Raw genomic sequence first — 12829 nt, 5'->3', positions numbered from 1 at the left:
AGCTGTAATTACAAGGAACGGGAGGAGACGTACCCCCCCCCCCCCCTCCCGCGGCTCACCCGGGTCTCTCGTCCCACCGGAGACCCAGGCAACCAGCCTGCACGGCCGCCGAAGGCCCGACCAAAGCCGCATTCGGCTCTGATCGGGTCTCCATGTAAAAACCTGGAAGTGATGTCAGATTAAAAAAAAATGAAAGCATTCAAAACAGCCAAACTTGGCGTTTTTGAATGCTTTTAAGTGCAGATGAGGGGTTTGGGGTCTTTTAGACCCGCAGATCCCTCCACAAGAGTACCTGTCAAGTGATAAAAGTAAAAAATTATTTTTTTTAAATGTACGAAAATATCGGCCGATACCGATATGCAATGGCCAAAATATCGGTATCGGCAATGAAAAACCAATATCGGTCGATCACTAATCAGCATAACAGTAAGAGATTGGAGATCAACAATGGCTGCCACTGCATTTTTTTTATTGTATGTATTAATTAGTATGGAAAATGCATACAAAATAAACAGATAACTATAACAGTTATAGACAGATAACTGGTCTATATAACTACATCTTGAAGTCACATGTACAAAGTCACTTATCAAATGTGTTTGAAAGGCTAAGGCCTAGTTCACTTAAGCTTCAGGAGGCGTTTGAAGGTATTTCTGCGCAAATAACTCCTAAATTGTGACCTGAGTCATAATAAAAATAGAAAAATAGAGGCGCAATCTTTATTGAAAAATGTTTTAAACAATCTAAAAATTGATCTTAAAACATCCTGAAATGAAGGTCTGGTACTTCAGTCTAAAAGTAAGATGGGCTATTCAGTTCAGATGTAGGTTTAATTTGCTATACTGAATAAAACCAAAACTCACACAATTTTGGTTACCTGCTCTTTACAAGAGAATGATGTTGATGTGCAATATGACCTGATCAAAATCCATGAAACACATTTACTTTGCTGCTACTCTCTATCGCAGGGATCATCAAACTACGGCCCTCCAACTGTTGTGGAACTGCACACCCCATGAGGCATTGTAAAACTCTGACATTCACAGACATGACCAGGCATGATGGGAATTGTAGTTCCTGAACAACTGGAGGGCCATAGTTTGAAGACCCCTGCTCTATAGGAATTGGTGTCATACAAAGATCAGTGCAAAGGCTCAACATACAGTCTAAACAGGTGATAAAGAACCCTACAGTGACCTCTTGGGATCAGCTGGCATTATTTGCTCCAGGCGATTTCATTAATCGATCACAAAGAAAGCATCAAACAAAAGTAGTCTTCATAGGCGATAATCATAGGCAAAATCACTGCTCTCCTCCAGATAATACTGCCACTGCATGTAGCACTTGGTCCTGTTGTAAAATGTCCTGCGGATTGATCAGGCAGTAGGGCCCCCCCATCCCTCGTCTGACCAAATTGCAAAACGGGAGACAGGTTTGTGAGTAACAACTCTGTCTATGGCGGCAGAAGCTGCTCTGAAGATCAGCGCTGCCATTAATGGAAAAAAAAAAAATGGCACAGACTGCGGCACTGTGTGTCTATCTGCAGCTGCCTTTACACACACAAAGCTCTGGCTGATGGATCACACAACCCTGCAGCGCTGAGTGAATTTTCACATTTATGAATGTTGCTAGATTGTGTCATACAAACCCCGTCATTGCTGATTATTCTATCATAAAAGTGAAAGATCACACAGAACTGCGTACAAAAAGCTAACAGATAGAGACACAAAGCGGCGTAGCTGAGCGATCTTTTACTATTAATAATGAACAATCAGTGCTGCCAGGGCTGCACTGATTTTTCATTCATAATAGCTAAAGAACTGTCATCTTAGAAGGGGACAGGGCTCAGTGCTGGCTGTACACCCATAATTTGGGATTAAGAAAGAGAAGGAGTTACAGCAGGAAAAGAGGGGCTTTTAATCTCTGATGGGGCCACTGATCCGAATATAACCAAGTGCTATATGCATTTGGCTCCCTTCCAGATTAAATAAAATAAAAAAAATGAATAAAATTTCTTTGGAACCTAGAATGTGTTTTATACAACGTACTTCCTAGAGTCCCTCCTTGAAAAGTACTGAGTCCTATACACATATAGCTGCTTGGAAATGCTGTCAGTTTGATGCCCAATGTACTGATTTCTTTATTAAAGCTGCTATGGCAACATGTGTTTCATACAATTGCTGATCTGCTCATTAAGTGTTAGCTGTATATCTGTAAGCAGGAAGTAAGAGCTGTTTTGCATACACTATAACTATATTACCAAAATTATTGGGACACCTGCCTTTACACGCACATGAACTTTAATTGCATCGCAGTCTTAGTCCGTAGGGTTCAATATTGAGGTTGGCCCACTCTTTGCAGCTATAACAGCTTCAACTCTTCTGGGAAGGCTGTCCACAGGGTTTAGGAGTGTGTCTATGGGAATGTTTGACCATTCTTCCAGAAGCACATTTGTAAGGTCAGGTGCTGATGTTGGATGAGAAGGTCTCCTCTCTAATTTATCCCAAAGGTGTTCTATCAGGTTGAGGCCAGGACTCTGTGCAGGCCAGTCAATTTCCTCCACCCTAAACTCACACATACATGTCTTTATGGACCTTGCTTTGTGCACTGGTGCACAGTCATGTTGGAACAGGAAAGGGCCATCCCCAAACTGTTCCCACAAAGTGTCTTGGTGTGCTGACGCCTCAAGAGTTCCTTTTACTGGAACTAAGGGGCCAAGCCCAACCCCTGAAAGACAACCCTACACCATAATCCCCCCTCCACCAAATGATTTGAACCAGTGCATAAAACAAGGTCCATAAAGATGTGGATGAGTGAGTTTAGGGTGGAGGAACTTGACTGGCCTGCCTAGAGTCCTGACCTCAACCCGATAGAACACCTTTGGAATGAATTAGAGTGGGGACTGTGTGCCAGGCCTTCTCATCCACATTAGTGCATGACCTCACAAGTGTGTTCCTGAAGAATGGTCAGACATTCCTATAGACACTCTCCTAAAACTTGTGGACAGCCTTCCCAGAAGAGTTGAAGCTGTAAGGCTCCATGTACACGGGACGATGTAAATGGCCGTTTAGGAGCAGTTGGGCGTTTTTTTCAGAAGCCCCTGAACCCACCTCCATGTTATCTTATCTGTCCATGTACACAGGGTCATTTACAGTCATTTGCAGGCAGTTGAGTTCAGGGACGTTTTTTGGAAAGCAATTATTTGCGTTCGAACGTGTGTTTCCCGGCGTTTCAAGCGCAAAAACCGAACGCGGACGAACACGATGACCCACGTTTAGCGTTCGCGTTTTTCCATTTTAAAGGGGAATCATTTTTTTGACCTCTAGGAACGGTTCTAAACGCAAACGCCTGCAAACGCCCGCTAAACGCCGGTGCAAACGCGACCTAACGGATGTTTCAAACATGCTAAAAATTCCAGCATTCAAAGGGACTTTTAACAACGTCCCGTGTACATGGAATCTTATAGCTGCAAAGGGTGGGCAAACTCAATATTGAACTCACGGACTAAGACTGGGATGCCATTAAAGTTCATGTGCATGTAAAGGAAGGCGTCCCATTACATTCAGTAATATAGTGTATATGTGATGCATAAATGACTTAAAAATTATTTAGGCTAGGGGATTAGAGTGACAGCCAGACAACAAGCATTTTTAGAGAGATGAGCGGAACCTATACATTTCTGTCAGTATAGGTTACCGTAAGAAATATAGTTGATTGTTTCTTTAGAAGAATTACTTACAATTAAGGAAAAAATGAGTAAGGAGTAAACATGTGTCACTTTTTTGGTACTTGCTATGCTATGCACCAGCTTTTGTATAGGGGTACATATTCAGCAATGCTAAAAAAACTAGTGCATAGGATAACAGAAGGCTAGATTTGTATGCAAAGGGACTCTCATTCTTACTCTGGAAAGATTTTTGTGCTAGTACCGATCCTGTTTCTTTTTTCAAGACAGCCTGTCACATTTGGCTAAAAGGCCAACTCTTCTGATATATGAATATATACTAATAAGAACAAGATCCCCTGATGATTGCTCTGTACATCTAAGCACTGTACATCCTCCATGAACTGCATTGCTAGTTCACTACCCTGTCAGTGCAATGAACCAAGAAAGGAAGCAGTGTGGGTGGAGGTAACCCTGACAAAACTCATCATCCTTACTAGAGGAAACATCTAGTGAAGGAGTTAATGTCAGCTGTACTTTTACAACTGCCTCAACAATGACTTCTTTATGTACACAATGCCATGCTTGAGCCTAGTATAACACTGCTGTGCATGTAATTGTATACTTAGAGGAACTATAGTGTAGTGTGCAAATTTATGAAACTGAAATACCCAAAACAGAAATAGAAGATGATGGTTTAATAAATAATCTGATCTCTGAAAAAAAAAAAAAATCATGTTTATTAACCACTTACTGACCAACCGCCATACTTATACTAAGGCAGGTCGGCTCTGTCCCGCGATGCGCCAGAGTACATATTGGTCTAACATTATGAAAAATTTGATTTTTACATTTTTTGTATTTTTTATTTTTTTTTTCAGAATGTTGCTATTTTCAACTTAGGAGTGTTCGCCGAACACATGAACACCTGGGGTGCTCAGCGGCAAGTTCACCTGCCGATGAGCGCCCCATAATGCACTGCAAGATTGCAGTGCATTAAGTGCTTGTGATTGGCCAAAGCATGCACTTGACCTGTATGCTTTGGCCAATCACAGTGTCCTGTCAGAGCCATGATTGCCCAAAGGCAAGGTGCCTTTAGCCAATCATGCCTCAGGGGCTAAGTCCACGCCCCACACTTTATAAGGCTGCTGCTTACACGGCAGCCGTGTATAGTGTGTAATAATAGAGATTAGGCAGGTAGTTAATGGATAGTGTGTTGAATTAGTTTAGTGCAGTCAGTGTAGTGTAAAGGTTATACCCCACTTTTAAAATGTATAGATATGTTTTAGTTCTGGGTCCCCTCTTGGTGCTCCCCAAGTTTTGTGTCCCTGTCACTAAGGGTCCTTTCACACGGCCGCTCCGTGTGTCCGCAAATCATCCTATTTTTTTGCGGACATAATGTAGGTGAATGGCACTGCGGATGTCAGCGTAATACCATCCGCTGACAATACGATTTTCCTCCTTTCAGTTCAGTTCTGTTCCGTTTTTTGGAACGGAACAGAACCCTATTTTTTCGTCCGTGTAAAAAACGGAAAGGAAGGAAAATCGGATGTCAGCGGTGTCATCCTCTGACATCCGCAATGCCATAGACTTACATTATGTCCGCATATCATCCGCAAACGGATGGGATGATATGCGGTCACACGGAGCGGATGACACAAATGTCATCCGCTCCGTGAAAAAAAAAAAGAAAAGTCCCGCAGCGGACTAAAGCAGTGGAGCGGCCGTGTGAAAGAAGCCTTATAGTTCATGAGCAGTGCCATGCCAAGCTGACCAAGATTTCCCATAGATGCCAATGAGCACTGAAAGCTGAAAATTGGTCTAGGCAGGAAGGTGGTGAAAGTGCCCTGTATTTAAGTGGTTAAGGGGAACCCTATGACAGAATTAAAAAAAAACACGGCATGTGGTCCCCCCAATAAATCTATACTAGGCCCTTTGGGTCTGTTATAGATTTTAAGGGGAACTCCATTCCAAAATAAAAAAAAATGGCGTGGGATCCCCCCCCCACCAAAATCCATACAGGCTCTTTGGGTCTGGTACAGATTTTAAGGGGAACTCCACGCCAAAATGAAAAAAAAAAATGGCGCGGGGTTCCCCCCAAGATCCATACCAGACCCTTATCCGAGCATGCAGAGCATCCGAGCATGTCCCCCCTTTAACAAGGGGGCCCCAAGATCCCGCCCACCCCATGTGAATGGGTATCAAGTACATCGTTACCCTACCCATTCACCAAAAAAGTGTACAAAAAAATAAAAATAAAAAAATAGTGTCACTCTATGTAAATCCATCGTCAATCACGAAGTTCGCCGCACACGAAAAATTGAAAAAAAAAAATCAAAGACGCGTCGCCTCTTCTGAGGCGTCCCCCCCCGAATGACACTCTTGAGCTTTGACAGCTGTTTTATAGGCAAGGGGTGGGGCCACCGGGTTACATCACCTGGTGGCACTGCCCCCTTTGACGTCACGTGGGCCTGGTATGAACTGGGGGGGGGAGCCCTACGCCGCTTAAAAAAAACATTTTTATCTGTATTGCCGGGAGCTGACAATACATTACAGCCGCGAGCAAGTTTGGATTCAATTTTTCCTTTAGAAATGTCAGTATTGTTGCAACAGGCTACATACATCGTACAGATGCGCCACTTTACAGGCACATTAAGGGGACCCCCCTAAGCACTATATTTAAAAATCACTGCTCATGTAAAAACAATAGTTTTAAAAAAAAATTTGGCATTGATACGTGTCCCCCAGTGCAGTACCCGGGGTCTCCATACACTTTTTTATGGCAATAACTTGCATATAAGCCTTTAAAATGAGGACTTTTAATTTTTCATGTTCGTTTCCCATAGACTTTAATAGAGTTTGCATGTTCGCTAGAACTTTTTCCCTGTTCGAGATGTTCTGGTGTAAACCAAACAGGGGGGTGTTCGGCCCATCTCTAGTCAACATAGGCAACGGCCTTGGGTAGCAGAACTGCCAGTGGTGACACAAACCTTTCCACAGATCATGTTGATGAGTATCAGTAACACAACCCTGTAAAATGTATAATGAAAAGTTCTAGACTGCCCCCCTGCCTACCAGAACAATCCAGCCTAGTCCTCATTGTAGTCTGGTAATTTTGTTCTGTGTACCTACAGTTCACACACTCTGAGCCATACACCTAAAACTAGAACTAGCAGCAAAAAGGCATCAGTTTGCAGAAATGCATGGAAACAGCGTTCCTGTACTTTTTCCACTGTGGGAACGCGGTTCCCATTATCAGCCGAATCCTGCAGAACTGGCCTTTGTCCTCCCCTCCCTCGGTTCTCCTTCTCCTCCAGTGGCCGCTGTAACAAAGTCCAGCCTCCTAGACTGGCTCCAGTGATAGGCGGAAACACTGATCCAATACCAGCAAATTGACTCAGCGTGACGTGTAATGTAGGAGCCGGTCTAGGAGGCGGGACTTTGTTACAGCGGCCGCTGGAGGAGGACCGAGGGGGGGAAGGACAGGCGCCGGGACATTCAAATCCAAGATCCACGACACAGCGGTAGATCGCCGCTGTGTGCTATCCATCCAGGCACCAATGAGGCTGCCATGCTGGGCACTGGTATGGCTGCATTTTTGGGCACTGGTAAGCCCGCATTGATGGTCACAGGTAAGGCTACATTGATGGGCACTGGTCAGGCTGTATTAATGGGCACTAGTAAGGTTGCATTGCTGGGCACTGGTAAGGCTGCTTTGCTGGGCACTGGTAAGGCCACATTGCTGGGCACTGGTAAGGCCGCATTGCTGGGCACTTGTAAGGCCGCATTGCTGGGCACTTGTAAGGCCGCATTGCTGGGCACTGGTAAGGCCGCATTGCTGGGCACTGGTAAGGCTGCATTGCTGGGCACTGGTAAGGCTGCATTGCTGGGCACTGGTAAGGCCGCATTGCTGGGCACTTGTAAGGCCGCATTGCTGGGCACTTGTAAGGCCGCATTGCTGGGCACTTGTAAGGCCGCATTGCTGGGCACTGGTAAGGCTGCATTGCTGGGCACTGGTAAGGCCGCATTGATGGGCACTGGTCAGGCTGTTTTAATGGGCACTGGTAAGGCTGCATTGCTGGGCACTGGTAAGGCTGCATTGCTGGGCACTGGTATGGCTGCATTGATGGGCACTGGTAAGGCTGCATTGATGGTCACTGGTAAGGAAAAATTGATGGGCACGCCAGGCTGTATTAATGGGCACTGGTAAGGCTTCATTGCTGGGCACTGGTAAGGCTGCATTGCATGTGCACTAATCAGGCTGCATTTGATGGACACTGGCAAGGCTGCATTTAATTGAGCACTAGTAAGGCTGCAATAATAGGCACCGGTAAGGTTGCATTTGATGGGCACTGGTAAGGCTGCATTTAATAGGCACTGGTAAGGCTGCATTTGATGGGCACTTGTAAGGCTGTATTTGCTGTAAAGTAGTAAGTGTACAGCTTGAATAACAGTGTAAACTTGCTGTCCCCTCAAAATAACTCAACACAGCCATTAATGTCTAAACCATTGGCAACAAATGTGAGTACACCCCTAAGTGAAAATGTCCAAATTGGGCCCAATTAGGCATTTTTCCCTCCCCAGTGTCATGTGACTTGTTAGTGTTACAAGGTCTCAAGTGTGAATAGGGAGAGCAGGTGTGTTAAATATGGTGTTATCGTTCTCACTCTCTCATACTGGTCACTGGAAGTTCAACATGGCACCTCATGGCAAAGAGCTCTCTGAGGTTCTGAAAAAAAAGAATTATTGCTCTACATAAAGATTGCCTAGGCTAAAAGAAGATTGCCAAGACCCTAAAACTGAGCTGCAGCACAGAGGCCAAGACCATACAGTGGTTTCACAGGACAGGTTCCCCTCAGAACAGGTTTCGCCATGGTCGACCAAAGAAGTTGAGTGCACGTGCTCAGCATCATATCCAGAGGTTTTCTTTGGGAAATAGACGTATGAGTGCTGCCAGCATTGCTGCAGAGGTTGAAGGGGTGGGGGGTCAACCTGTCAGTGCTCAGACCTTACGCTGCACACTGCATCAAATTGGTCTGCATGGCTGTTATCCGAGAAGGAAGTCTCTTCTAAAGATGATGCACAAGAAAGCCCGCAAACAGTTTTCTGAAGACAAGCAGACGAAGCACATGGATTACCGGAACCATGTCCTGTGGTCTGATGACACCAAGATTAACTCTTTTGGTTCAGATGGTGTCAAGCACGTGTGGCGGCAACTGGGTGAGGAGTACAAATACAAGTGTGTCTTGCCTACAGTCAAGCGCAGTGGTGGGAGTGTCATGGTCTGGGGCTGCCTGAGTACTGCAGGCTCTGGGGAGCCACAGTTCATTAAAGGAACCATGAATGCCAACATGTACTGTGACATACTGATGCAGAACATGATCCCCTCTCTTCAGAGACTGGGCCGCAGGGCAGTATTCCAACATGATAACGGCCCCAAACACACCTCCCAGATGACCACTGCCTTGCTAAAGAAGCTGAGGATAAAGGTGATGGACTGGCCAAGCATGTCTCCAGACCTAAACCCTATTGAGCATCTGTGGGGCATCTTCAAATGGAAGATGGAGGAGTGAAGGTCGCTAACATCCACCAGCTCCGTGATGTCGTCATAGAGGGGTGGAAGAGGACTCCAGTGGCAACCTGTGAAGCTCTGGTGAACTCCATGCCCAAGAGGGTTAAGGCAGCGCTGAAAAATAATGGTGGCCACACAAAATATTGACACTTTGGGCCCAATTTTGACATTTTGACTTAAGGGTGTACTCACTTTTGTTGCCAGCGGTTTAGACATTAATGGCTGTGTGTTGAGTTAAAAATACACTGTTATACACGCTGTACACTCACTACTTTACATTGGAGCAAAGTGTCATTTCTTCTGTGTTGTCACATGAAAAGATATAATAAAATATTTGCAAAAATGTAAGGGGTATACTCACAATTGTGAGATACTGTGTGTATACTGTGTGTGTATTTATATATACTGTATATATATATATATATATATATATATACATACACACTATTTTTTTGTTTTTTGAGGTGGGGTGGGGGGGTCAATGTTGGTTCCAACACTTTTTTCCCCAGGACCTGACCCCTGTGTGAAACTGTGATTAGTTATTACACTGCGTGATCATGGGGAGTGATAGTAGGGGGTCCTAGCTGTGGGAGTGAACTGATTTTTTCACAGTGGCCGCAGCATAAGACGGCTATGGCAGACAACTCTGCACGTTGACTGAACAAAGACGGGGCTGGCTTGCCTGGGTAGAAAGGATTATGAAGACATTTTCAGGGGGAATCCCATGGTCTCTCTGAAAGGAAAAAATACCTGTAAATGTTATGCATCCACATAATGTGACATGTGTGCCCATACATACAATATATTTCTGAGACTATGTGCAGAAACACAGTGATGAGAAATTACTCTTTTCAGTGTGCACTATGCAGTGTCCTTAAGAAACAATTGTATATTTATTTTGTTAAATGCAAAATGTTGTGGTGGATGTATTCATATTAGAATACTTTCTATCTTAGTAAGGCATTATTGTGCTTCATTTTTTTATTTTTTATTTTGAATGTCATATATTTATTTATTGCAGGTATTTATATAGTGCCAACAATTCATGCAGTGTTTTACATTTTAAACATTCTTATCAGTCCCTGAGCTCAAGGAGCTTATAATCCAAGGTTCCTACCTCACATTCATACATACAAATACTAGAGCCAATGTAGACAGGAGCCTACCTACCAGCATGTATTTGGAATATTATGCAACAATACTTTTATAGACATAATAAAGTTCATGTAATGCTAAATATTTTGTTTTTTTAGTTTTTGATAGAGTAAGTAACGTTTGAGATCCATTTCTGGACTCTTTTTGTCGATGTCACATCGAGAAGATTTCCCTTTACTTCCTATCCCAGAAACACTGCAGGGAGTAACATGAGATCTCTCTAGAGAGCAAGGGGATAACCCCCTTCCCTTTAGAAAGTTGTATCTGTAACAGGATTCCCCATTGTAAGATTTCACCTTTTGTTCCTGTAAAAAAATCATACATTTTTTATTTCCCATCACATTGTGTGCCAGAGAGTGACAATGATCGCCAGGACCAATAGAGCAGGTGACTTTCCCCAGCGGGGACACAGCAATAAAAACCTTTAGTACTCTAACCGGAATCCTAATCTATCCCAATAAAAAAAATGTTGATTTTACAATTACACTAAACATTACAATCTTGAACCTCTGCTGTTATTAACTGTAACTATGATATTCTAATATATTTCAATAAACAAAAGTACAAAAAATTCCTTCTTAGTGAGTCACTCTTTGTAATCAAGAAGCTAGAAGAGGAACAGTTTTTAAATCATGTGTTTTATTAGGGAAGTGCTAGTAGATGGTTTTATCATTACAATTATGTTGATGGTAATAGCCATGTATAGTTCTTTCATGAAACCTCAAGTAGCATGTCATGTATGGATACTGGGAACTTCCAGTCTACATTTCCACCATTAGTAAAGGCATTGTGATTGCGTCTTACTTCTGCCATCTACGTATATTTAACCATGGGCGTCTTCAGGAAATTTCCAGAGGATGGAAAAATTCTTAGTAAACCATAAAATCCAGGGGACTTTTATTGAGGGCAGTGAACATAAACAGTACATTTGTTTAGCATAAATAATGCAATAATGAAAATTACAATGCAAAATTTTACAATAACTACATCAGGGATATATACCAATAACATGCTAAAGTGTCAGTGAAAAGGGAACATTATAATAGAATAGTAGAACATTATAGAAGAAAATGTAAATCATGGTTACTCCCAAGAATAGTAGTCAGAATAGAAACACAGAAGAGTGGCGACAGAAAAAAGACCAAGTGGTCCATTAAATCTGCTCCTTTATTTTATATATATATATATATATACTGTGTATATATATATATATATATATATATATATATATATATATGTGTGCTAGGTAAAAGTGTAGTGGGCTTGTCTGATTAACAGGAGGGCCATGTTTTCAGTCAGGTTGTCTCTCCTTCTGTCAGAGGAATCAGGTTTCCCAGGTGGCTTGCCTAGTGTGAGGGGACAGAAGGCTGAGCTGAGCTGTAGAGAGGATCCGGTGCAGAGGACCAGCGGAGCTGAGAGGGGTCCAGTTTCAGGAAAGCATTCCCAGTTCGTGAGTACTGAAAACTGCCCCCTGGGGGTCTGCCTAGAGAGAGGGGACCACTCTGGTGAAGGTTGTAGGGATCCAGGAGCTAGCTAGCCGGTGTAGGAGCAAGTGTAAGGGGGGTGCCAGTGTTGACCCTGAAGAGCAAAGAGGGTGCCAGTGTGTGAACCCTGAAGTGTAGAGGGGATGCCTAGTGGGAGGACCCTGAAGTGTAGAGGGGGTGCCTAGTGAGAGGACCCTGAAGTGTAGAGGGGGTGCCTAGTGAGAGGACCCTGAAGTGTAAAGGGGGTGCCTAGTGAGAGGACCCTGAAGCCAGCGGTTGGGCCCTGAAGTGTTAAAGTGTACAGTGTGCAGTGTACAGTGTTGAGAGTTGCAGCAGCAGAAGCAGTATACAGAGGCTACCTCAGTCAGCAAGGACTGGAGGGAGCAGTGTTCAGGACTTTTGAGCTAACCAGAGCGTCCTAAGTCAGTTCTCAGTACAGTCCGGGACTTTTGAGCTAACCAGAGTGTCAGAAGTCACGTTCAAGTACAGTACAGCAAGTCAGAGTTTTTCAAGCGCCAGCAAGCGTTGGTCGGCATCTAGCCGGCGTCAAGACAGCGCTGAAAGGCATTTTTCTTCAAAGTGTCCCATTTGTACCTAGTTGAGCCAGAGGAGTATCCCACTCATTCCCTTCTCCCATCCCCAATATCAAATAAACAAAACAAACCAAAGATGCCGGATTGGTCCTTGACTCAAATCTCACACTTGGGTATTCAGCTTAAATGGGCTGAAGGTGTCACCGGTAACCATGGCAGACCCGCATCAGGCCCGATGCCTGGAAATCCTGCTATATATATATATATATATATATATATATATATAGACACTGTACAGTTTATGTGTATGTGTTTGTAGGTGTTTAATTTGTTAGCAAATATTAAATCACTTACTAGACCATGTTAACATTTAAATTACCGTATTACATATTTGTATATATTGCATCATTTATCCACGCCC

The 12829-nt window shown here is 43.6% G+C and overlaps 1 protein-coding gene across 3 annotated transcripts in view; it reads left to right on the top strand.

Annotated features, from left to right (window-relative positions):
- ARHGAP9 (Rho GTPase activating protein 9) overlaps positions 1–12829 on the top strand; it is a 231938-nt gene that overhangs the window by 536 nt on the left and 218573 nt on the right. The window lies entirely within an intron of this gene.

The sequence above is a fragment of the Pelophylax lessonae genome (genome assembly GCF_965119305.1).
Source record: "Pelophylax lessonae genome assembly, chromosome: 2".
NCBI lineage: Eukaryota > Metazoa > Chordata > Amphibia > Anura > Ranidae > Pelophylax > Pelophylax lessonae.
This window is presented reverse-complemented; position numbering and strand designations above follow the sequence as displayed.